A 24,817-nucleotide genomic window follows, 5' to 3' on the forward strand; every position below is an offset into this window, starting at 1 on the left:
TATATCATCACCATAGGAAATAATTGGTACATAGGGACCTAAAACATCTTACTACAATTCCACTAGTTGCTCACATCAGAATCTTAGGAGTGATCCTCTACAGAATCTAAGTCAGACTCTTAGTTAAACAAACACTCTCTAGCAAATCCAGCAAAAGAAATCCAACATCAACATCTCTCCTAATCAAGAGCCCAAGTCACTAACATCCTCCTTGTATTCCAGTCCTACCAAAATTGTTAAGCTAAGTTGTTTAAGGCTACTTCCCTCCTTACAAAGCTGCTAAGAGAATTAGCCCCCAACTCCTCCCTAGGATTCAACTGTACTGCGGGGGGGCAGGAGCCTCTAGTGAACGTCCTAAATTTCATATGACAGGCTGAAGCAAAGAGTACCCAGCAGTTTTCCATAGGCTACTAAAGACGCGCTGAAAGCTACATCCTAATATAGTGCCCAGACATGCCACAATTTTGAGAACCTTGGCAGAAGGGTGACAACATTGAGGTGTGGATATTCAATCACATACTCGGCAATACATGTGAGAGCTGCTGCTGCCAAAACAGCCAGACTGTGAAATGCAGCTACAAGCTGAGGAAGGTCAGAGATTTCAATTCCTTTTGCAATGGTGAGACCTACAAAATTAAATGATGTAGATCCAAAAATAAAATATTACATTGTGTTTCATACTCAAAGCATAAACAGACCATTGAGCAAGAAAGGACTGTTTACTTTTTAATGTTGTTTTTCTTTTTGTACAATGAAATAGAAATATAATAGTTATAGGAAATTTTAACCTAATTTAAGTCTTTTCCAAAAATACATTGCTAGAACATTTTGGGATGACAGCTTGTAAGAAACAGAGCCAGAACAGCTCTTTTGAAGCCACTGTTTCTTATGTATGGGATAGAGTTGTGTGAATGCACCCACCAGAGTTTCCAGACACATGTTGCCTACAAAGAATCAAGGCAGGCCAAAGGCCTCTGGACACATTAGAAGACTGCCACAATCTAAGTGACAAACTGGCAAAGTAGTAGTACCTTCCCCTCTTCTCTCTTACAAAGTTTCAATCTCAACCTTGAGAATTTCTATTGGCCTCCACACTACCAGATAAAATCCTCCTTAGAGAATCAGCGTTAAAACTAAATTAATTTTTTTCAAATATTTCTTTTCCTACAAATTAATAAATCTAATTCATATCAACTGAGGCGGTTGGTAGATTCATAACAAGAAAATTGGTTCAGTTGAAAAAATAAATTGAAAGTTCCAAAAATATCTAATGATTTCAGTGCTTTTTGAAACATTTTTTTTTCATTTCAGGACAACATTCAACTTCAACAAAACTTTAGCTTTTTATCAGCAATTAAGATATTTCACCCCAGCTTATGCTCCCCCCTCAGTTTAAGAGTGCCACCTCTAGGAATTAATATACTTTCATAATGTAGTTCCCTGTCCTCTCAACAAATAGTAAATTAATTAATAACACTTAAAACAAGGATGCTGTGAATTGAGCACATATACTGTGTAGAGTACATACCCATTGTGTCACCCAGAGCCATGGCTATAGACATCTGTGCAAGCACTTCTGGTGAGGATTTCGGTGCTCCTACTGCTGCTTGCTCCTAAATCTCTGACACCCCAATCACACCAAGGGCATTCCCAAATCCAGAAGCGTTCTGACTAGACAACCCTGCCAGCACTCCTGCACAGCACACAACTGATCCGAAATACATCATCTGAAAAAGAAAAAAAAATGAACGTGTAGCATTGTCGTACTTCAACCTTTACTCTTTGTAAAGGAATATAAAGGCATTGAAAGGCTTTTAAAATCTCCAGGAGGACTGAGAACCAATAGCTTATCTTTAAAAATGAGAAAGATGAATTCTTTGTTTATTAATGCAAGTGAATATCCATTTCCGATTAGAAGACTTCTGCACATTCCTCCCTTCACATTTTCTGGTTTCTGTATTTCTTTAGGACACCAATCCAACAAGCAACCATGAAACTCATTACCATCCCAGCAACTCAGTTCCAAGATCCATTGACATATATTTGAGTACATGTTTTCAATTATCATCAACACTGACGTATTGTTTTCTAATATTAGTCTACAATGCCTCAGTTACTGCCTTATTCTTTATTGTTTTCAGGCTTATTTCTTAACACTCTGTCCTAAGAGAAAAATACTTACTGCATTAGTTCAAGCTGAAACATATTACACCTTTGCTAGATTTGCTCTGCACTAGGCAAATTTAAAACTGTTTTAGTCATCATATTCTTTATGGGTAAAAGCAGTGTATTTTATCAAGCTAAATATAAAGTTCTGATTCTCTCATTTTGATTTTGTATGTTTTGATATTAAGTGTTCTGAAATTCCTACATGACTTCATTTAGTAAACATGTGGTCTTCCTTCTGAGATGTAAAGAGCACAATTTTAAATAATAAATTGTCTTTTAACCTGCATCACTAAATTAGTTGAAAGTATGAACAAAAATAATATAGTCAGAAAAATCCATGATGCTCAGATCATAACTAACAGACAAATATAACCATTCAACAACATTGTTAGAACATTCGGAAAAGCCAAAGACCATGTGTTGGCTGGTATCTTCAAGAAATATTTGTGGGCTTTTCAGAAGTCTAAGTCCAAAGACTTAAGTCTGATAGAAGGGAAATGGTCATATAAGGATATTAACAATGCTGAGATGGAGCAAGCTTACAGATACTGTATCCTGAGGAGATTTGACATTAAACAGAACCGCTGTATGACTGTATTGATGTAGCTTGTACTATGGCCTGTGGAAAAGGTGCAACATAAACAAGAAGCAACATAACAAACTTCCCAGAACGCATCAAGGTATCAAGTATGTATTTGTAAGACAACTAGGAAAAAAAATATATTAGCTTCGGTGATTTTACACCTTATTTTTAAGCAGTAACAATGCAGCATGTAATTTTGACCCAGTATTTATCTATTAACCTCGACCTCACAATGAATCAGGTCAAAATCTTAAGTGTAAGAATTAGAGTCTCCTTTATTTTTATGCAGAATATAAACTGAAATATCTGCTACTGCTTTCAGTTCAGTCTGAGCTCTCTCAGTCTTTGAGGCATTTATTACTTTTAAGATTTTATTAATCCATTCCTTCTGTGTATTATAGCGCAGAGTCGAATGTTTTACTTTATTCTTTTAATACACATATGAGCTATTCTAGTATGGTAATACGAAATAATTTCAAAGAATGGGGTTCCAATGTAAAACGAAGTGTGAAACAGCCATTTGGAAAATAAGCTTTGTTACTATGTATACTGACTGCCATGTGACCTGATAAGTTCCAGGACATCTATCCAATTTCTCTCCAGTCATGGTATTGTTTAAAAAAAACTTTTAAGAATTAATGAAATCCAACACCTCATTTCTTCCAGATTTAGTGCTGAACACTTTTCTAGGATGTAGGAAGCCTTAAGGGCAGGTAAGAGAATCAGTTCAGGTCTGATTACCATCAGATTTTCTTCTTCCCAAAATACTTCCTTTCTTTGTCTTTAGTAAAGATAACTGCCAGTTAGATTCTACCTCTAATAAGAAATAGCTTAGTTTTAATAAGCTTTGAACAACATATGCATCTGGAGGTGGATTAAAAAATAGCAAATAGAAGTAAACATGGTATCTCTCCTGAGGTACTTACACTCTAAACTAGGTACAAACTGGTACTTCTGCAAATGAATTCATTTGATGAATGTGTTGCTGCTTTGTAACTGAATGAAGCATTTTCTCTTGAATGAAGCATAGCATAGCATAGCACGGTCAAAGGAATATGCTCAAATAAGGACAGCAAAAAACAAAAAAGCTATAAAATTGTTTCCCTGGCCCTAGGGATAACAGATTCCATGATCTAACAAAGAGGGATGGCAAATATCTGCCCATATAAGTGAATAGTTGTCCTGGAGGGCCCGATTCTTCACATACCCCTTGTTCCCTGCTGCTTGGAGCATTAATATTTCAGGCATAATCAGGCTCTTTGCTTGCTCGTATGACTGGCTTTGCTAGCCAAGACCACCCTCCTAGTTTTGGATTACTTAATTATGGAACAGAGAGGAAAGCTTAACGTTGAGTAACCTGTTCAATGTTATGTCCAATGGGATAGAGAGGTACTATATCCTCCTATAAACACTGCTTTAGGGAAAAGGCAGAGATAAATAATATTCTGGAGTAGGTCATTGGAACATATCCAGCATTCTGTGTAACTAAGAAACAGTCTGTTCAGAAATATAAATTTTACCTGTAAGAATTAGCAAGTAAAACCTCCCATGAGTACGCTTTCTTTATCTGCACATCCCGTCATGTTAAAATTGGTGTAACTGTCATTTCGTATTGTGCTGCTTATTCCAGTTGCAAATTAAGTTCCCATATAGTGTCACACTTAACCTTGTTTTCCTTTTAGTAGAAGCATTTTCAATTTTATTAACTATTGGTGCTCTTTTTAAAGGGATTCCTTTTTCTCTCTCACAGTCAGGCCTTCCCTATCCATCTTATTTACTAAACTTCTAGCATGGCTATGGTACTGTATGCTGTATGTTTGCTTAGTTTTTTCATTTTCTACTTAGAAGGCATTTTGTGTTGACTGTCTACGCTATTTTTTTAAATTAATTTTATCAATTTCTACCTTTGTTTTCCCTGAGAGTTACAGAACTTCATTCTAGGTTATATTATCTAATTTATCTGCTTTTCCCAGTCTTGAGTTTTAAAAACTACCCTATGATCTTTTTAGTAAATGCCAATAGCCTTTCATTTTCCATTAGAAAGAAGCCATCCTTATGTTGTAAGCTCTATCTATTCCACAGGTTTCCTAGTTCCTAAAAAAAAAAATATATCTAAACATATCTTTCTTTCCTATAATGCAGACTTTGTCTCTATACATGGTTTTGGGGAGCATTTTAGAAAAATGCTAGCATGAATAGTTCTTGTCTTTAATCACTGAAGAAATTGAATTGTGTTTCTAGCATCTCTTTTCCACTTTTATCACATCACTGGTTGACCACAGAACTCAGAAACTGGGTAGATAGCTTATGAGATCTGCTACATCTGCACCCACAAACAAATTAGTATGAGGTTGTAATTAGCATGATAAACCCACTGATTGAAACAACTGATAAACAGATGCCCCAGCACAAGGTCCTGCACCTGGGTTGGGACAAGTCCTGGTATCAATACAGGCTGAAGGGTGAAGGGATTGAGAGAAGCCCTGCAGAGGACAACTTGGGGGTACTGGTAGATGAAAAACTGGATGTGAGCCAGCAATGTGCACTCACAGCCCGGAAGGCCAACTGTATCCTGGGCTGCATAAAAAGAAGCATGGCCAGCAGGTCAAGGGAGGTGATTCTGTCCCTCTCCTCTGCGCTGGTGAGACCCCACCTGCAGTCCTGCATCCAGCTCTGGAGCCCTCAAGCACAGGGAAGACACGGACCTGTTGGAGCGGGTGCAGAGGAGAGCCACAAAAATGATCAGAGGGATGTAACAGCTCTCCTATGAGGACAGGCTGAGATATTTGGAGTTGTTCAGGCTGAAGAAGAGAAGATTCCAGGGAGGCCTTATTGTGGCCCTTCAATACTTAAAGGGGGCTAATAAGAAAGATGGGGACAGACATTTAATAGGGCCTGTTGCAATAGAACAAGAGGGTAGATTCAGACTAGATACAAGGAAGACTGTTTTTTACAGTGAGGGTGGTGAAACACTGGAATGGGTTGCCCAGAGAGGTAGTAGACACCCCATCCCTGGAAACATTCAAGGTCAGGTTGGATGGGGCTCTGAGCAACGTGATCTGATTGAAGATGTCCCTGCTTACTGCAGGGGGGTTGGACTAGATGACCTCTAGGGGTCCCTTCCAACCCAAAACATTCTATGACTTTAAGAGAGGTTTCCAGCAAGAAAATCCATCTGTGGTAGGATAGTCTCAGTGCAAATATGATCAAACCAAAATATGAAAGTATGTTTTGATTGTGGCTACTTACAGTTAGCCCTTTGAATCAGTTACCTTAACAATTTATCCCTCTCCACTGCGTGCATCTGTGCAAACATTTTTATTACAGGTTTGCTTCTGGCCATTAAGCTGCTGACACAGATACTTTTGTAATCTGAAGTTTTCCATACCTGAGTACTCTATCACATGGACCAAAAGTCGATAATTATTTTTCACCACTTTCACAGAGCTGGTGAGCATGAAGATGTTTCAGGGGCTGTCCTAGCAGTTTAATACTTTAAAATAAAAAATCAGATTATTGATTTTGGCACCCTATTGGTAACATAGAAATCTAACATCAGACATACTGAACATCAGAGATAGGTAGGCTAGATGGAAAAAATTAGTCAATTAACCTAAAAGATGCTTTTTCAGAGCAAAGGTCTTGAATAGTGACAACTGACTTCTACTACCAAAACAATTAGACTACTCACACAAAACTGTACATAAGCAGTTGCATTAAGAGAGCAGGCTAAATTGGAATTAAAATGCTTCTAAAGCTAAAATGAGGTCCGCTTGCTTTGCTTAGAATAGAACCCAATTTTTAAATAGTTTTTCCATCATAATGGAAATTTAAAGTTGAAAACATCAATAAAAGTCTGCTCTGCAAAATGCTCTACTGCAAGAAATTGACAGTGACTCTGTATAGATGCTTCTCAGATTGTAAATTCTCACATGCAGCTTTGTACTTCTATATAATGGCAAATGCATGTAGTATCTCAATAAGGCAAAAGTAACCTAGCTACCTGTGTATCAATGGTCTTTTGAAAATTTAACCTAGTAATTTCATCAACTGAAGAAACATTCTCCTTTTTTGGAGACATCTTCCTTTTTGGACCAGACCATGCAGAAAGCATCTGGTCCTGTGCAGATAAAGCAAAGGATATAGAGACACATACCTAAGGTGATATCAAAGTTGTCTCATCACATCTTCTCATAATTACCATTAATTCTGTTAAACATGTTCTTCTCTGGTCATCTCACAGAAATATGTATATTAACTGTAGAGACAATGGGTATAAACATAAACTCAATGCTTATATTGACATTTCTATATTTACAAGCAATGATCATTATAAATTTAATAAAAAGTAAAATTTCTGTGCACGAATATGGATCATGGATCTAAGTAAGATGAAAACAGCATTATTTAGTGCCTGGAATAAAGTTTTGAAGCAGGAACTCATAAATTCTAATCTCATTTGTAATTCACTTTGGGTAAGTCATTAACCTTGTTTCAGCTTCCTGTAGGTCCCTCCTAATGAAATTGAATTTAAGTCTGTCATAATGAAGCGTACAAGAGAGGAAAGCAGCAGACAGTACACTTAATAATAAATACAATTTCTGGCATGAGAGGCAAATGGAGGCCAGGTGTGACTCCCTGGGTATTATGATAATCATTATTCCAAGCAAGAACAAATCTGGTCACCATTTGAGTAAGAAGGATTAGGAGAAACAAGCATCAGTCCTAAATACCTGCCAAACCTATAAAGAAAAAAGTACACACTGAGAAGAATAAAAAAAAAGCACTTTTCTTTATTAATCATAAAATAAAAACAGGCATAGAACCCAAGCCCTGCTTCCACTGTAGTGGTGTCACAGACGCCCATGGCGGCAGAAGGCATTTCCTGCACATGTTTTTACATGCATAACTCGCATACATTGTTTTTGCCAGAAAACTAATTTTGGAATAATAGAATCTTTGTCAACCTGAGGATGAAGTGGGGACCCCAGGATCCGGCAGATCCATATGGGACTGCTAAACTAAATTTCTTAAATAAAAAAAATATTCTACTTGGGCAAATATGGAGAAATAGTTCATCAAAAAACACTGAAATTAAATGTCAAATTCCCCAGTGACTTCTCACAACCTTTACTGCTTTAGTAGGAATACAGACCACAGTGTAGCATCTGAACATTGTTAAAAGATGCAGACCACACAAAGAGTTCAACAATACTTCCATGGGAGAAAATATTATTGCTCCCAGTACTAGTCTCTTTGACCATATGTGTTGGTGGTTTAAGGAAATGTTTTTCCCTCTTTAGGAAAAGACTAGATCATTTCATTAATCCAAGATAATATGATATTTTACTTGGAGACATATTTTGTCATCACTTGCACAAAGTTTTGTTAAATATACCCAAGCAAACTCTGAGCAAGTCAATATACAGCAAGAATTTCTCCTATCAAGACAAAGTCCAATGTAGAAAGATATCACAGTCTTGCTCTTGGACAGCGCAGGAGTTTAATTTTCAGATGGGTTATCATTTTAGAAAGTTTTTAATAAAAACTTTAAAACTTGTATACAGATTGCCCAACATTAATCAAAGAAAAGAGATCTTCAAACAAGGATGTTACTTTGGACAAGACATTTTAAGTCAGTGACCCTGGGAGGACAGAGTAAGGAAGGTCTTTCAGATGCTGTACAAACCTCGGTTATGGAATGGTTCACTAAGTGAAACAGACTTCCTTGTCTTTTTTTCTTTAAAATTAACTTTCGGTACCACCAAAAATTGCTTCCCTTGAACTAATGGATATTTATACTGTTATTCATTTACCTTGGACAGGAGTTTTGAAGGCAGTGAATCCTTGAAAAGGTGTACTATATGTATCCTTTTCTGTTATCATTTGCATTATTCTTTTTTCATTCTATTATTACTTTTAAAGGCAGTTAATGCAAAGAACGTAACAATCTTGTTTATGAGGAAAATATTATTCAACATAATCAAAACCTTGCTATATGATTCATTTTCCATTTCATACATATATTTCAACACAGATAATGACATCTGGAGTTATGCAGTATATACAGGCCCTGATCCAAAAGCTTTTGAGAACAGTCTGTGTTAATTTCAATTGGCCCTGGATTGGCTCCCCAACCTATACCACATTGGCTCTTTATTTCATACATAATTAATATCAGAAGTAGTTTCTTGGTAACAAAAGATATACAGTGATTCACCAAGGATCCTGAAAAGTTAAATTTTTAGCCTTTCATTTGATTGGAAAGCAACATGATATGTTAGCAACCCTGACTTACCACTGCCTGCTGCTTTTCAATATTAATCCACACTATCTTTCAGGACCTCATTTTATTTTTACATAATTATTCCTAGCATGGCTCAACATTTAAATGCCAAACTGGCAACAAGAAATATAAATTAATTCCCTTGTACCTTTTATATAAATTCCAGCTGTGGTCATCATTTTCCTAGATTGTAAGAGTACAGCTCTTCCTGTTCTCATGCTTTTTTTTTTTAAATATAAAGGGACACTCCTCTTGGAAAGGTTATTGAAATACACTTTACACCTTCCTGTTGCAGAACAAAGCAAACATTATGATGGATTCCTATTGTATCTTGCCTTTCATTATATTATGGAGTGACCCTTCATGCAAAGTTCTGTCATGGTTACTCATTTGTCCTGAAATTAGTGGGATTACTCACATGACTAAATAGAATGGGATTTGACCTTTACCTTATACTGATTATGATAACCCTTGGTCTGTAAAATAGCACCGACCATTAAATTCAGCCAGTTGTTAAAGCCATCTTTGTGTTCCTACTGCACCAAATTTGGCCTGATATGTTTCAGATGTAATACACTTCACACTGCAAGGGAAAAAAAAAAAACCAATAACCAAAACCTCAAAAAACCATGCACACAAAAACAAGCCCAGAAAACAAACATTAAACAAGAAAACCTATCTAAATCCTAGAGTACATTCCTTAGAAGCTGAACATGAATATGCTTCTTTTTACAAACACTTTTTTAGCCAAACAGTAATTCCAGTCTGCCAATTTTTAAATATTTAGCATGACTGTACTTAGGTTTAATGCTACCTGTAGGCAAATATGGATTCCCATCAATCTTCAGCTCACCATGACTACAGAAATTAAGCCTTCCTCTTTACTATATCCAAAATAAACTTAACTGAAAAAGAATCAGTCTATCTCAAGAAACATCTTGCATACAGAAAATTGCAGCCAATATGCAAGTACTATCAGTTTTCACAGATCTTAAGGCTGCCTCCTGATTTAACAGTATAACTAGTTCCTTTTCTCCTCCCAGAATAAGGGGCCAAAAGAAGTAAGAAATTATGAGGGCTACCGCTATTACAACAGAGACTACGCAGGATACAGCTTAACAATGTCGTATCAGGGTTGAAATAAGTTTCATATTCTGAGGCTAAACCACTGCTTGTTTCAATAGAAAACCACTGTACCTTTATAAGCAACAATGTTCTACCTCTCCTGACCTTGGCACAAAGACATACTAAGTGTCATCAAACCATTTGGCCTTTGAAGTACTTGCACTACTTGAAGTCCTTTTGAGTATCACACACAGCTCACCTTTTCCTACTTGTCAGCAGCTTTGTTCAATACATACTGATTTGAGTTGATAAACCATCTCACACTTGAAGTCATATGGCTTAAGGTACAACTCAGTAGTTCAGGACATGGACCAATTCTCAGTAACATGTTCTTTAAAATCATGAGTTTAAAGTACAACAGTAATTTTACAGTATCAAGTTTTTTATAAATTTTTGCCACATATTTTATTTCTTGAAACACGTAAAAAATTCCCTTCACCATGTTATCATGTAGACATTGAATGATAACGTTTCCTTGGAAGGACTAAACTCACTAACAAAATCAGTGCTTTCATACAACACATTTTATATGTTATCAAAAATGTTTAAGTGGTGTTGAAACTCACCTTCATTACTAAAACTCCTCTAATGACATGATCAATAGTCCCATAATCTAAATCGTCCTTTTGTTCAAAATGAAAATATTCTTTCTCAGGAGAAACAGCTTTAATAATTTCAAGATGTTATTGGAATAAAGGCTACTGGCTTGATTAGCCATTCTACTTGGCAAGTCCTTGTAACCAGTGTTCACCACACCCTGATGAGAAAGAAAAATAAATTGTTGTCAAAGCTTTCATGTATTGGAAACTTTTCACATGTTCTCCACAGATCTGATGCCTGTTTTATACATGCTAGTAAATCAAATTTGCATATTACTGTAGACATGAGTTACTAAAACTTTCTTTTACAAGTTAAGGATTCTGTTTAAAACTAATAGCTTACTCTGATGCATGACCAAAGAAAGTCAGCAATTTTGTCAGGAAGCCAGAGACTAAATGAGCTGGGAGGCCAGTCAGGGAACTGGTTACAAAACCATATGGTGCTTATTTTTGAGAATAAGAAATCAACTACTTCAAATTCAAAAACACCTCATGATTGTCTGATAAGAATCACATTGCACAATGTGTTTCACAGATTAATTGCACTCCAGTCAGTCCCAAGGAAGAAGATAGAGATACCTTCAAAACTTAAATTCTTTGCAAGTACATCTGGATTAAGATCAACGTTTCTTTAACATCCTCTCACATTATTATGAATGCAAGACACTCAAAAAACCTCAAAAGAATTCTACTGTCATGCTCTGGAAACAACTTATATTGAATTCTGATCTTGAACACAGTACCCTAAATTATTGTTTCTTTCTTTCATTGCATCATTCCAGGGTAGCCATCTGGACATTGCAGTTGCCAGTTCATCCCATATGCAGCCACAAATGTTAGCCTCAATACACAACCTGGAGAAAGTCTTGACACGATAGTCCAGCCCGCCAGCCACAGAAGAAGTCAGTACAGCATAAAATTGAAATACTTTTAGCTGGACTGTTCTCTTCATCTAGCTTTCCAGAACAGGCTAATGCATGTATCTACTACACAGAGGACAATGCAAGCATCCTGCTGTTACTTTATAGTCCACTTCCCAAGTTGGTTCCCACATACTGAAATTATAGTAATCTTAATTGCTTCAAATAATGAGTCTTTACAAAGGAAAACAAATGGCAGTACTAAAGAGAGAGGCAAAAAAACCAGCATTATAGTTATTACTGAAGAGAGTAAGGTAGAGAATAGTAGGTACATAGAGAATTTCTCGTGCACAATAATATTTGAAGTGTTTTCACACTACAGGACTCTCACAACTTGGATAAGTTTTTCACTAGGTAAGCTGGGTATTTAATAGATTGAACAAACCTTTGAACCCCACAGCATACATGCAGGCCTTCTCTGTGCTTAAAGCCCACCACTACACCAACACAACCATAGCACAACATGGGACATGTAGCCTAGTTAGCACACATGTGGAGGAGAGGCAACCAATATCCGAACTGTTGATTAGATGTGACATTAGATCAGCTCAGGCACATACAGCCCAACGCAGAACAAAATATTTGGAAATGGTTCAGTAACAGAAGTATTCACATTTGCAAGGTCTAAATAAATTATAAGTATTTCAATTCAAATTTTCAACAGAAAATTAGCAGAAATATTTCTTCTCCCCAGAGAAAGAGGAATAACTGGACTTTTCCCATTAAGAGAAGATGACAATAGCAAATTTCTTCTCAGCTGTGCTAAACAGAGTCAGGAATTATGCAAACTTGACTATCTTTAATCAGGCTACAAATTTAAAATAGTTTTGACAACCAATTTAGCACAAAACTGGAAGTACAAAGAAAGAGACAAAGCTAGGCCCTCCTAGAAGAACAGCGTAGGCCAGCAAGTGTATGAATACTTGATATCATCAGTTCTATGATGCTTGGCATTCTTCAAGTTTTAACTGCTAGAACCAGATCATTACAGAAAAATAGTCTTCCATTCAGAAAGAAAAATATCCTTGTAACTAAAGAAATAAGTTGGAAATGTGACCCCTGAAGAGAAAAAGTTTAAGACCGATCACATCTTCACACATTTTGAAAATGGTCTCTCATCTTCTTAGATACATCACCACTTAGCACTGCACTGTTCTGAAAAAAGACAACTCTAGTAAAACTTGAACTGTTTAGACAATACTCTAACATATCCTCTGGCAGCAGTCAAATAGTTGCACCTTTATATCATCTTACCATTATACACTGCGTGACTTTTCCAGGTCATACCTGAACTTAGTCTTCATCTAAAAATAGTAATCCTCTCAATGGTGATCTATTAAAATCTACCATTTGTATCGTAAAATAGTGACACAGACTTTTTTTAACATTGAAATTAAATGAATCTCTGAATTTATTTTTCTCTTTTTCTATATTTGGAATTGGACACTCAAAATTCTTGTTAATAAAGCTCTATGGATGAATTTAAGGGCATTTATGGGCATCATTGTTAAAAATGATGTTACCATGTTTATAAAAGTTACTACGCATAAAACATTCAAAGATGGAATGGTATCTGAATAATATTCCAGTTGGTGGTTTCATTACTTATGAAAGACTCTGCTTTATTACCCCACAACACATTGGTAAGAATTCCATGACAGACTTGCAGTAGCTTCAAAGAAATACAGTCTTTATTACTATAACTTCTATTACTTTTTCATTTATTAGAGCAACACTGCCATTTGTATTTTCTCTGCACATCAATTATTTATAGATGCTGATGTATAATGTACACACCTTACAAATGTGGAGTTTTGCAGAATGAGTAATTTCTACTTTACCTCCAGCCTCAGCTCCATAATTACTGGTCATTCTTTCATTGACTCCATCATACTCTTAGTGACTAGAATTGAAGCTTTCTTCTTCCCCAATTTCATGTTTAAGAAAGCAAACCAAGCAAGTTAATCATTCTTACTAGAAATAAAGAGGGTAAATGAGGAGATATGTAATACACATGGGTGCTTTCAGAAGTAAATATAAAATACTAAACACATTGAGTCTGAATTGAAAATTACTAGGAAATCATTAGCAAAGAGAAGGAAATACTCTAAACCATTGAATAAAAATGAAATAAAATGTAATCCTGAAACCTTTACTCATTAATAGTTTTTATTACATATCTAGATACATACTTCACCAAGAATGTTATACTAGTAGGGACATATGTTCCTGCTCTGCAATAGTTATAAGCAGTACTTTGCCTGGAATAAGAGCTGTATTAATATCAGTATCCACTTCTTTACACTGTTTGGCAAATAATACCAAGTTTGCTTCAATATATTCTTGGGACATTTCTGTTGTATAGCCTCCAACACCCTTTCCTGTTTCAGCAGTTATCTCCTCCTAGAGATTCTGCTCCAAGCAATTTAAGCTGTTCCACTGCTGGAAGCCCAAGCAAAAATAATGGATATGGCAGATAAAGGATTATTTTTTTTTCCTACTTTTATAAAAACAATCATTACTATGTTAAGAGGCAAGACAACCGTAGTTAACAGACTCTCTCACCAAAACTAGGAGTTAAAAGGGACAAGAGTCAGCTTTTAATAAGTACTAGGCAAATCAGGGTGTGCCAACTTATGTGTCAGCTTTACCCTCAGCAGCTTCTAAACTTTATTTCAAACAAAAATTTCAAAAATACACTGATCACCACAATTATTTTCATACATGCAAAAATACATACCTGGGTGTTTATTTTACTAAATAAAAACTGAAGTTAGTTAGTGCTCAGAGTCTGTGCCTAACACACATTTAAGCATACAATTTAATAACGTCATTAGAAAAAGCTACCTGCCTTCTTAGGTAATGAGTTGCTGTTCCCCTGGATAAACCACTTATGATAAGTTCTGCAGCAATTAAATGGCACATTTTCTCTGTTGTGGGTTGAAGAATATTATAATCTACAGTGATTACTAAGGAGTTTTTGTAGTGCTTTCATTTTTGGCTGTAGATACTGCAGTAGTTAGTCCATAACAATTTATTATATTCATGAACAACGTATGTTTAGAATTGCAGAACTACTCATCACTGCTGTAATACCAAGGTCCCAACTCAGTCTCATACATGCAGAGGAACGGCTGTTCTTATGCAGATTCCCATTTTATTTTACTGGGGGCCAGGTGAACAGTCCCCAGACTTCAATACAGAATCGGAGCCCAATCACATCTTCATAACTGTCTGAATAAAATAAAATTTTTAAAAAAGGCATTTCCTGACTACAAGTAAATACATTCCCAAAGGATGAGAGAGGAGCCACAGAAGTTTAGTTGCTTGGGACACAAGCTTGACTATACAAATAAAAAGGGACTCTAGTTAATGGATTACACTGGCAGAGGAATGGACTGAATGACATAACAGGGTTTTCTCTCCAAAATTATTATGATTTCTTTTCTAGTTTTTAAAAGTTTGAATGTGAAGCAATTTGACTGGCAGGAATACACAATCTATAGCAGAATGCCAGCTAGAAACCTACACAGGAATAATGCCATGTACCAGTACAAACTTGGGACCAGTGACTGAAAAGCAGCTTTGTAGAAAAAGACCTGGGGTTTTCGTGCACACCACATCAACCATGAACCAGCAACATGTCCTTGTGGCAGAGAAGGCCACCAGCTTCCTGGACTCATGTAACACATGAGCACACAATTAATTTACCCATGAACACCCAATTATTACATGCATGAGTACCTAATCAATTCATGTGTGAGCTCTGTCATGGGCATACATTGCAGGGTTTGGTGGAAGGGGCTGCAGGTGACCTGAGCAGAGGCTATGAACTGTCCTGTGCCACCCAGTTCCAGGTGGCTCTGAAACCCACGTAAACACCCTCTCACATACCAAAAGCTACCAGAGCAGCACACAGCACCCCTGCTCACACATGTGGGCAGTAGCTGCTAGGGTAGGAGATCTGAAGAGATGCATAATGACAGATGGAGTGCTAAGGAGATAAGCACCCGGTTAGACACTCTTGGAAGCAGACATTCCATACCAAAGGGAATTCCATACCTGAGGGATCATGGCCCAGGGATGACCCACACTGGGGCAGGGGCAGCCATGAGGGGCTGGGTCACAAACAACTGCACACAACCCCACACTCAAAGGAATTCAAACGGACTGAGTGTAACATGCAGGGAAAACAAGGAAAGTTGAGGCTAGGAAGAAGGCAGGAAAATTATTTTTGGCTTAAGTGGGGCCTGGAAAGTAGGAAAAAAACCATTTAGGTGGGATTTTTTTTTTAAAGTATGTTCTCTTTCTCTGAATACTCAAATCAGTAATTTGAAATTTGTGTTAATTAGCAACAAATTAAGTAAAAATTGTGCAAGCTAAGACTCTTGCCTATGACAGAGGAACCTGATAGATTGTTTTTGAAGAACATCCTTCAGTGCAAAGGAGAGCAGAACTTTGACCAGAATATTTTATAAAGTGTTAAGCAGTGTTCTAGATTCTAAGCCATATTTTCTTATTCCACCTGGTATCAAATCCCCTGACAGTAACTCCCATTGCTTTGGCAGCTCCTGCTGCAGCCAGCCCAGCAATGCCACCACCAATTATCAGCATCTAGAGAGATCAAACAGATAGTAAAGTGCATTCTATGTTCACTTATTCCATCACATGCTGTGCCTGCAGTATGCCTTATCTTCAAAAGCACTTGAACTTTAAAGAGCATCAGAGGCTAAAACCTGTAAGTACTTCAGGGAAGTAAAAAAAAAAATAATCTTATCTCAACAATGGAACATAGTTAAACAGCTGGTTTAGGCTATAAGAGCAGGTGTTCATTTGTAAAAAGGTGCCATATGTAGAAAATAACAGTAAGTTAAACAAAACATGACTAGGGCCATGTTTTCTGTTCCACAGGACATAGAGCTTGACTCAAACTTTGGTAACAAAGAATGCTAACCTTATTTGTCCAGCTATGGAAATGTTTTCCTTTATTATAGCTCTTCTCAGATATGAATTCTGACTAGTATGCTGAAATGGGTATCAGAAGGCAGAGTTGAGTCTCAGAATGAAAACACAGACTGGTTTAAAATCCTTATAAAAACAGTGAGTGTCCTTCCGAAATGTGCGATTTGTGGTATTTTTACACTTAAAATAATTGCAATTGATTGAACATTTGCCAAAAATAAATGAAAAACCTGAGGCAAAACTAAAACATGTATAATACATTCACCTACACACTTCAATTGCCCTTGGCTGTACTGCATTAAGGCAGGTGAGAACAGGCGAGAGGAGTCCTTGATGTTAGTGTCCTGCCGAGCAGAAGCAGATCTAGCACAACACCCTTTTTGGGACCATCCTGTGAACAATCTGATCCTGACGCCCTGAGAAAGTCTTAAAAAGCTCTGATCAAGAAAGTTCTGCATTTGGAAATGCTGAAATGCAGTTAAATCAACTTTTACAGGATGGCTTAAATGTCTAAATCCTGTACCATCCAGAAAACCCAAATAAAAATCATAAGAAACTAAATGCTATTGGTTATCTCTTAGAAGGGTCACATGGGAAAGCTGAACTGCCTTGTTACACCAGTAGTCTAGCTTTCCAGTGCAAAATTTTACTCTGTAAATATCAGTTGTCACAACTGTATCTTCGAAGGAGAAACTTGCCCTGCTGCCATTATCTGACCAGTAAAATCCCTGCCAAAAGGATTAGATGCCAGCACTACTGATTTGTACATATAACATGTAAACAGATAACATTGTAGATAGGTAGTGACACCCTTAGATGAGCAAACATTCAAGTGCTCGTGTCAAAAATGTGCCATGAAAAATCACACTCCCTAGAGTTCGGATATCAGTATACAAATTACAGAAGCAGAGCCAAAACCTCTTGAGATAAATCAGTCAGATTATTAACAGAAGCCTCATAACAACAATAGAATAACAGACCTCTTAAAGCAATACATTTTGAAACCATATATTCAAATGTCATTCCAATTTATACCAGTGGCTTGAAAATTACATGTTTAATGGAGGATAAATGCTGGGAAAAGAATGCATACCAAAGGTGGTGACTCATAGCATAAAGTGCTTCTTTCAACTGCAATATTTGAATTATTTATTTTTAATTCTGTGGATCAGCTGATGTGCCCATACTTGACTGTCATGCCACTTACACAGAACGTGGACTGTGCACTGGGCTGCTTATAGCTATTCCGGGAATTAGAGCACAGATCCCTTTGCTAAAGTAACAAGTTGATGATTATATAAACTTTACATGAACTGGAAAATAAGGCAAAACTTTCAGTTACCTTCAAAAGGATGTTTGAAACATAAGCTGCATTCATAGTTTTGTGCTGCTTAAGCATTCCTGTACAACTTCTCCCTCCCAATAAGCTATTGCTCAAAAATATTTTCAATTTACTGTTCTTTGTTCAGAGAACAGGTTTTTGTTTTGTTGGGTTTTTACTTATCAAGGAATTAAGGAAAGAATCGCTCATTCCTTTAAAAGTGCTGCAAGTATACTGCAATTTGAAGGGGGGGTGCTGTTTGCTGCTGTTTTGGGCTTGTTTTTTTTTAAAGAAAGATTTTCAGACTAGTTAACCATGGGTTCCTTAGCGCTTCATAGTATTTGGCCAAAAGGCCAACAAACTTCAAGATTTTGCTTAGAAATAAAATGAACACTTGGAAAACTTTTTCCATCTTTATAGTTTTCTTACTTAAATCCTGTTTCTCCTTTCAAAGTGTAAAATAAAAGTAAGCTGGGCAAGGAATAAAATCCTCTTTATCCTAGAAGAGGAACAGATATAAAACCAGTTTAACAACAGTGATCTAAATGCTGAAGCAGGATACATCCAGTGCAACTCTCCTGATTCTTTGGATATAGATGGTAGAGAAGTTGGTCCATTTTCAATACTACAGGGTAAGACAGGCAGTCATTCTGGGAATTCCTATACACCTCTACAAAACTAATATTTTGTAGATAATGAGGCGTCATAATTTTTCCTACTGAAGTTAATGGCAAAATTTCTACTGGCTTCACTGAAGTGAAATTTCACCCAGTGGAAGGAAGTGAAAGACTGGCAAAAATGAGAATTGCTAATACCTAAGTTGAGCCACGGCAAGACAGTCACTGTACGCACATGCCTTCTGTACTAGTCAAAAACCTGTTTTTTTCTGTGGGTACCATCTGTTTCATTGTCATAGCCATACAATCCTGAGGTAATAATTTATTCTGGTCTACAGGCACATGAAAGGATAAATATTCAAAACAAGTATTTTAAGAGAAGTTGGTATAAAAACCCCCCAACATTTAGGGCCCTGTGTTAGAGGGAAATCAGTTTGACACTAGGTTAATCAGATTTAAATAGTTTCAGAGAGAGAATGTGCAACAAGAAAATACCATTCATCTTTCTAGCCAGATTGCTTAAATTTACCAGCACCATCATCAAGACCTTTTAGAGACTAGTTTCATTGTTTTGTTTATGGTTCTGTAAAAAGAAACAATATTGACTGCTGACATTATCATGGCTTGTAATTTTTTCCCCCTTAACTTCATTGTGGCTGACTACTTGGAAAGTTATTTGTTTAGCTTCATCTCTTTCTGCAATCAAAGAGAAAAAAAACTTTTAATAAGATAAGATGATGAAACTGAAGGGCCCAATCTAAGTCATGAGGTCCAGACTCCTTCAATTGCAAACATCACACAATCCCCATCACAAAAATAATCTGTCTTTGGAAATAGGTAAGTAGGAAAAGTTTCCTATTAAAAGTAATTTGAAGTATGAGGTCATAGTCATAATTTCCTTAGAGATACAAATGAAGGAGCAAATCTACTGAACCAAACTGTGGATGAAGGCTTTCATATCTGATCCAATTCACACCTTACTGAACAGAGATGAAAAACTGCACCAAGTTGGAAAGAAAAGCAGACCTTTTTTTTTCTCCCCCACAGATGAAGGATAAGGTCTATGTCCCTAGCAATGTGGGAAGGCTATATACATATATTCATCACAGGTAAGCCTGTTCTTTAGATTGTTTGCCTAGAGATGCCTCAGACATCTATTAGATCTCTGAAGTTTTACTTCATTTTTCAGCACGGATTAGACACAGCTAAAGGATTTTTCTGGCTCTCCAATACTGTTACTCCTGATGGCACTGAACTAACATCACTTTCCTCTGGGGAAAAAAAATGCTAATCCCCACTTGCTGTCAGTTAACTCCCAGCTTGTCTTCATCAACACACCTTACTGCTCACCAAGTTCTCACCTTGCGTTTTTCATTCTCAAATATGAACAGAAAGCAAAAGATAATTTCTGGCTTGTATAATACACTTTGGTTTAGTCTGACTACAAAAGTCTGGTTTGAAAACACCAGGGACTGAAAATGCCACAAAGCTCTCCAAATACCAGCATATATGAGTTTTCAGTTCTCTCTTTTCCTTCTTTAGTAATTGTTACTGAATCTTATTCTGTGGATTCTTTGCTATTGAGAGTGTAACAGGGCATAAGCCACATCTCTAGTGGGTCAGTCTTATTCCAAGAGGGAAAAATTACTTCTAGATGACTTCCTATGATTTTCTGAAAACATGGAGGGCCAAAACAGATAGGATACATAATAGAGCAACCTCTTCCCATCAACTTGCAAATAGACAGGTTACAGAGAACAACTGTTTTGCATCATCATGCTGAGCCTGCCAAAACAGAGTCAGGGTTGGTACCTGCACAAAAGCGTCACTGTCACCATTTGTCTATAGCTTGTTCCATTAGAACCAGAATGAGGTTTCTTGTTGGGATGATGTGATAAACCTTGACATCAGACAACTTAAAACACAAGATATTAACCCTGTCTCTTCTTAGCTGCCACATTCTTAAAACAGCATCCCAACATAGTTCCACTCCCTCAGAGTAAAATACAAGGTGGAAGATAGAGAGAAATGCTGGCAACTGAACTTCACTAGAAGCACTGTAACAATAAAGTGGGAAATAAGAGAATATGAAGAGAATCTCTCTTAGCTCCTTTCTCATTGGCAAATATAAGCCTACATATACACGCCACAGAGTGTAAACATGCACATGATGACACAGAGTTATAATGGAATTGAGGCAGGGTTTGGGTGAAAGCTGACATGACTCAAGCACTTACAGGGTACTCCAAGGAGTAACAGCATACAGGTGTCCAAGAGAGTGAACCAGTTCTCTCCCTTCAGTAGAGCTTAGTGTTCACCTCCACTGGGGAAAAGAAGGGAGGACAAATTGCTGCTCTGCAGACTGCAGTAAGTTCCAAGTCTTTTTGCTAAATGGGTCTCCTATAGAACAAGATGACATTTTGGTTTTAATTGTTCTTCAGATTTAGAGAAAGTAAACTACTTATGGTTTGATTCAGCTTAAGTCCCTATTATGTCCCATTGCTGTTTTGTTAGACATACTACAGGAAAGGCATTAGCCTCTGAGTACGTCAGGCCAGCTGTACCCTAGTCTTAAAATTAGCCAAGATTTAAACAAAGTCTTGCATAAAAATATATATTTTTTTACAATTTAACACTAAAAGTTAAGCTTATTTTTTACTGATTCTCAAGACACTTAGATATCTGAGTCCTGGGCAAGTTTTGCAGAAACAAAAATCCCAATAAAAATTGTTTCTCTTTGTTAACAGCTAAGCAGCAGTGGCCCAGGAATGGGAATGGGCCCAAACATCCTTCTTGCTATGAAAGAGCATTTAGCTTTTTTTGAATATATAGAAAGCAGGAAAGAAACACATAAAATTACTTTGCTACAGCGTGTTAAGCATGATGTGGAGAACAGAGGACTACATTCACTCTACCTCCACAGTGGAATGCAATGATATCATAAGCAGTGATACGAAAAACTGTTTTCAGATTTCTAAATAAAACATCAGTGGCAAGGCAGCAAGTGGTAGGGAAAATGCCCTGTTCAATGAAGCACTTATGTGTTTGATATCTTTACCAAATTGATTCTGCTTGAGATGAACTGGTTCAAATTTTAAACCATTTCAATATGTAGCCTATGTACATAAATAATTGATTCAGTATTTAGACTAGTTGTTTGTGGTTTTTTTTTTTTAATGAGTTCCTTATAGAAATCTAAATGGCTTTGAAATCAGTTCCAAATCTGAATTGTTTCAAAATGTGTCTTATACTGAATGACAACTGGTCTTGACTGTTTGGCCAGTAATGCAATGTGATACTATGTGGGGAATCAGAGCTCAAAACTAAGCAGGGAGAATTTTGCACCTTTAGTTGTCAGAGACTGCAATTTTAGGAAGGTTAACAGATTCTTTTAACCAGTTCATACTGGCCCCAGGGCCAGGCCTCAAAATAAACACAGCGACTTCAAAGACAGTACTATAGGTTCCACTCCAAGCTGAAGACAATCCTGTTTGCATGTTGTAAGCAGTTCACACTTTCCTTTGCAAACAATCTTATATTACACTCCTACTTATGTGAGAGATTATCATGGAAAAATAATAAAAAATGGTATGTTAAAGCTATGCCAAATATAAGATACATTTATCATGCTGTCAATGGAATTTCTTACCGTATGTCTCAATGGATTTATTAAAATTAGTTTTGTTTTATACCTAATAACTATCATTCTTAGAAAGGCCATGTATAGTGTAATTTACAAAAAAACCCCTATGCTTAAGCAGCAGAAAAAAACCGCATGATATACAAGCCCTAAAAAAGTTCAACCTTTTGGTAAAGCAGTCAAAATGATTTCTTTAGGACTGCTTGTGTAAAGCAGAAGCCAGGAAATGGGGGAGTATTCCTAAAGCTCTAATTGCCCTCATTTCCATATCAACAATCACATTTAGCTGACACAGATTAGGTTAATTCAGTTCTTTTTTCACTCCCTACTTTGGGTTGTGCTGGGTGCCCTGACTGGTGAGGAAAACCATCCTTTGCTAGGTCTGGTTTTGCTTCATGAAGACAATATTTTAGCTGGCTCCTCCTCTCCCAGTGTCAATCAGGAAAGCAGGTTCTAGAAACTGCCAGCATTGCTCTAGTCTCTCTTCTGAGATAATTCTGCCTGTGTGGTAAAACCCACAGCAGGACAAACAATAATCCAGTATGATCCGGCATGCAAGAATAACAGTAGTGCACTAACATTATTGTCTGGTAGCACCCTGAAGATGTTGGCCATCATGCTAAGAGCACCGTATCCTTGAGCAACATAGTCCATTGCTAGGGCACTAGCTTTGCATTCAGTAAGTTTGTCAGGAGTACCGGGTTCTGAGTGAAGGCTGACAAGTGTTGAATTTTTCTTGAGTAAAGTTGCTGCATGCACTCCTAGATCCTCATTTAAGCTTGGACACAAAACATATCATGTTTGTTGAATTAAACATACTATTAATAATTTAAGCTAGTATTAAGTCTAATTTAAGATTCAGCTTTGAACAATCTTATAGAATCTTTTCCCTTGTGCTGCCCTCTACTATACTCTCACTATACTAAGTACAGACGTAACAGATCCTAGCACAGCATTGAGTCTCTAGGACCAGCAACAGTAAACAAAAGTAGACTGAATTTATTTGCATTAATTGACTAGAATTCTGCCAGTTGGACAGGTGACTTATCTGGCTAAAGGTTACACAAACTAAGAGATCACTAATAGAATGATCTGGGACATACATAAAACAAAATCTCTAATGCAAAAGAAATTTAATAGAAGTCTATGGCTCTGGCATAAAAATATCCATTAATTTACTGCAAATACATGAAGCTACATCTGCCTGCTGAATGATTTCATACTATAGGTAATTCAACTCATTTGGTACAAATAGGAAAAGGAACTTTGGGTCTTCAGAATAAACATGGTTACATTATTCACATCAAATGACACACTTACCTTTAAACCAATATCTGAACCAAATATAGTTTTCACAGCATTAATTACTGCTCCGGCTTCTTTGTATTGCTCAAAGAACTTTGCTTCTTTGTCAGATTTACATTCCACTTGCACTTTTAGTCCTTGTTTTACCAAGGACTGGGCACCAGTAGAAGAGTCTGCAACCCACTTCTCACCTTCACATTTCTTTGGTAACTCCCACAATCGGGTCCTTATAGTGGACATCTATAAAATAAAAGATACAACTAAATCCAAAGACTTTTCCCCCCTAGTTCATACGAACTTAGTTTTTATTTAATTCCAAAGGCACAGATCGCAGTTCAACATCCAATGGATGTTCAGCTGACACAGCTTATCTAATTCCTTTATGAGGTTTGAAAATTCCATCCATATATCAAATCCAGTAAGTTTTTATGCACATAAGTCATCCTTAAAGAAGTACAATCACTGGCTGACCTTAGTGGCATGGTTAGCGTGAGAGAAGGTGGCAGGATTGGGCCCCAAGTTTTCATAAATAACACAGAACATCTCCAGATGAACATTCCACTGTTAGTTTTTATAGCGCTTCTTCCACAGCCAGCCCACATGGTCTCACACATATTCATAGATGCCAAAACAATAACAAATTAAAGTTTGGTTTATAAAAGGGCCTTGGCTCAGATGCTGCTTATACAAGCATGCTGTTTACCCTGAAAAAGGTGTGGAACTCACCACAATGAGGTGGCAACCTCAATTCCACTCACACATGAGGTGGGAAAACCAATAACAAAACTGCAGGATTAGGAAAGCACACTGTTTTTCCTGGCTTGTGTGTGAATAAACCTTGTTTTTTTAATAAAGAGATGAAGTCCTTTTGTGAAGCAGACTAAGGAACACCTCTCTTCCCCCTTAGCACATATATGCGTATAAACATTTTATAAAATAAATATATATATGCGCCTGATTGTACACATCTATCCATGCTAAATATGATGCACAGAAGGATAAAGTCCTAGATTATTATTCTCCTCCCTCACTATCTTTTGCAGGCAGTGGAAGATTTTCATTGACTTCAGGGAAGCTGGATTTCTAAGCATTACACTCCACATGCTGAGCACTGGTTCAAGGGCTACATATCACCCAAATTCTGCCTGTGCTTTCAAAGCAGAGTTTATGTGATAGAAAGGCTACATACTACTTCCCTGAATTATTTAGATTTACCTTTATGGTAATGAATACTGTCAAAACCCAATGCTGTTAAAGTAGTATGCACAGAGAACCAGGGAGATGCCTTGA

The 24,817-nt window shown here is 36.9% G+C and overlaps 1 pseudogene; it reads right to left on the minus strand.

Moving 5' to 3' along the window:
* Positions 1 to 354: 354 nt before the first annotated feature.
* On the minus strand, positions 355 to 23,767 carry LOC104130789 (annotated as a pseudogene).
* Between the last annotated feature and the right edge of the window lie 1,050 nt (positions 23,768 to 24,817).

This window comes from Egretta garzetta, unplaced genomic scaffold (assembly GCF_000687185.1).
Source record: "Egretta garzetta isolate BGI_Z169 unplaced genomic scaffold, ASM68718v1 scaffold287, whole genome shotgun sequence".
In the NCBI taxonomy this organism is placed as follows: domain Eukaryota; kingdom Metazoa; phylum Chordata; class Aves; order Pelecaniformes; family Ardeidae; genus Egretta; species Egretta garzetta.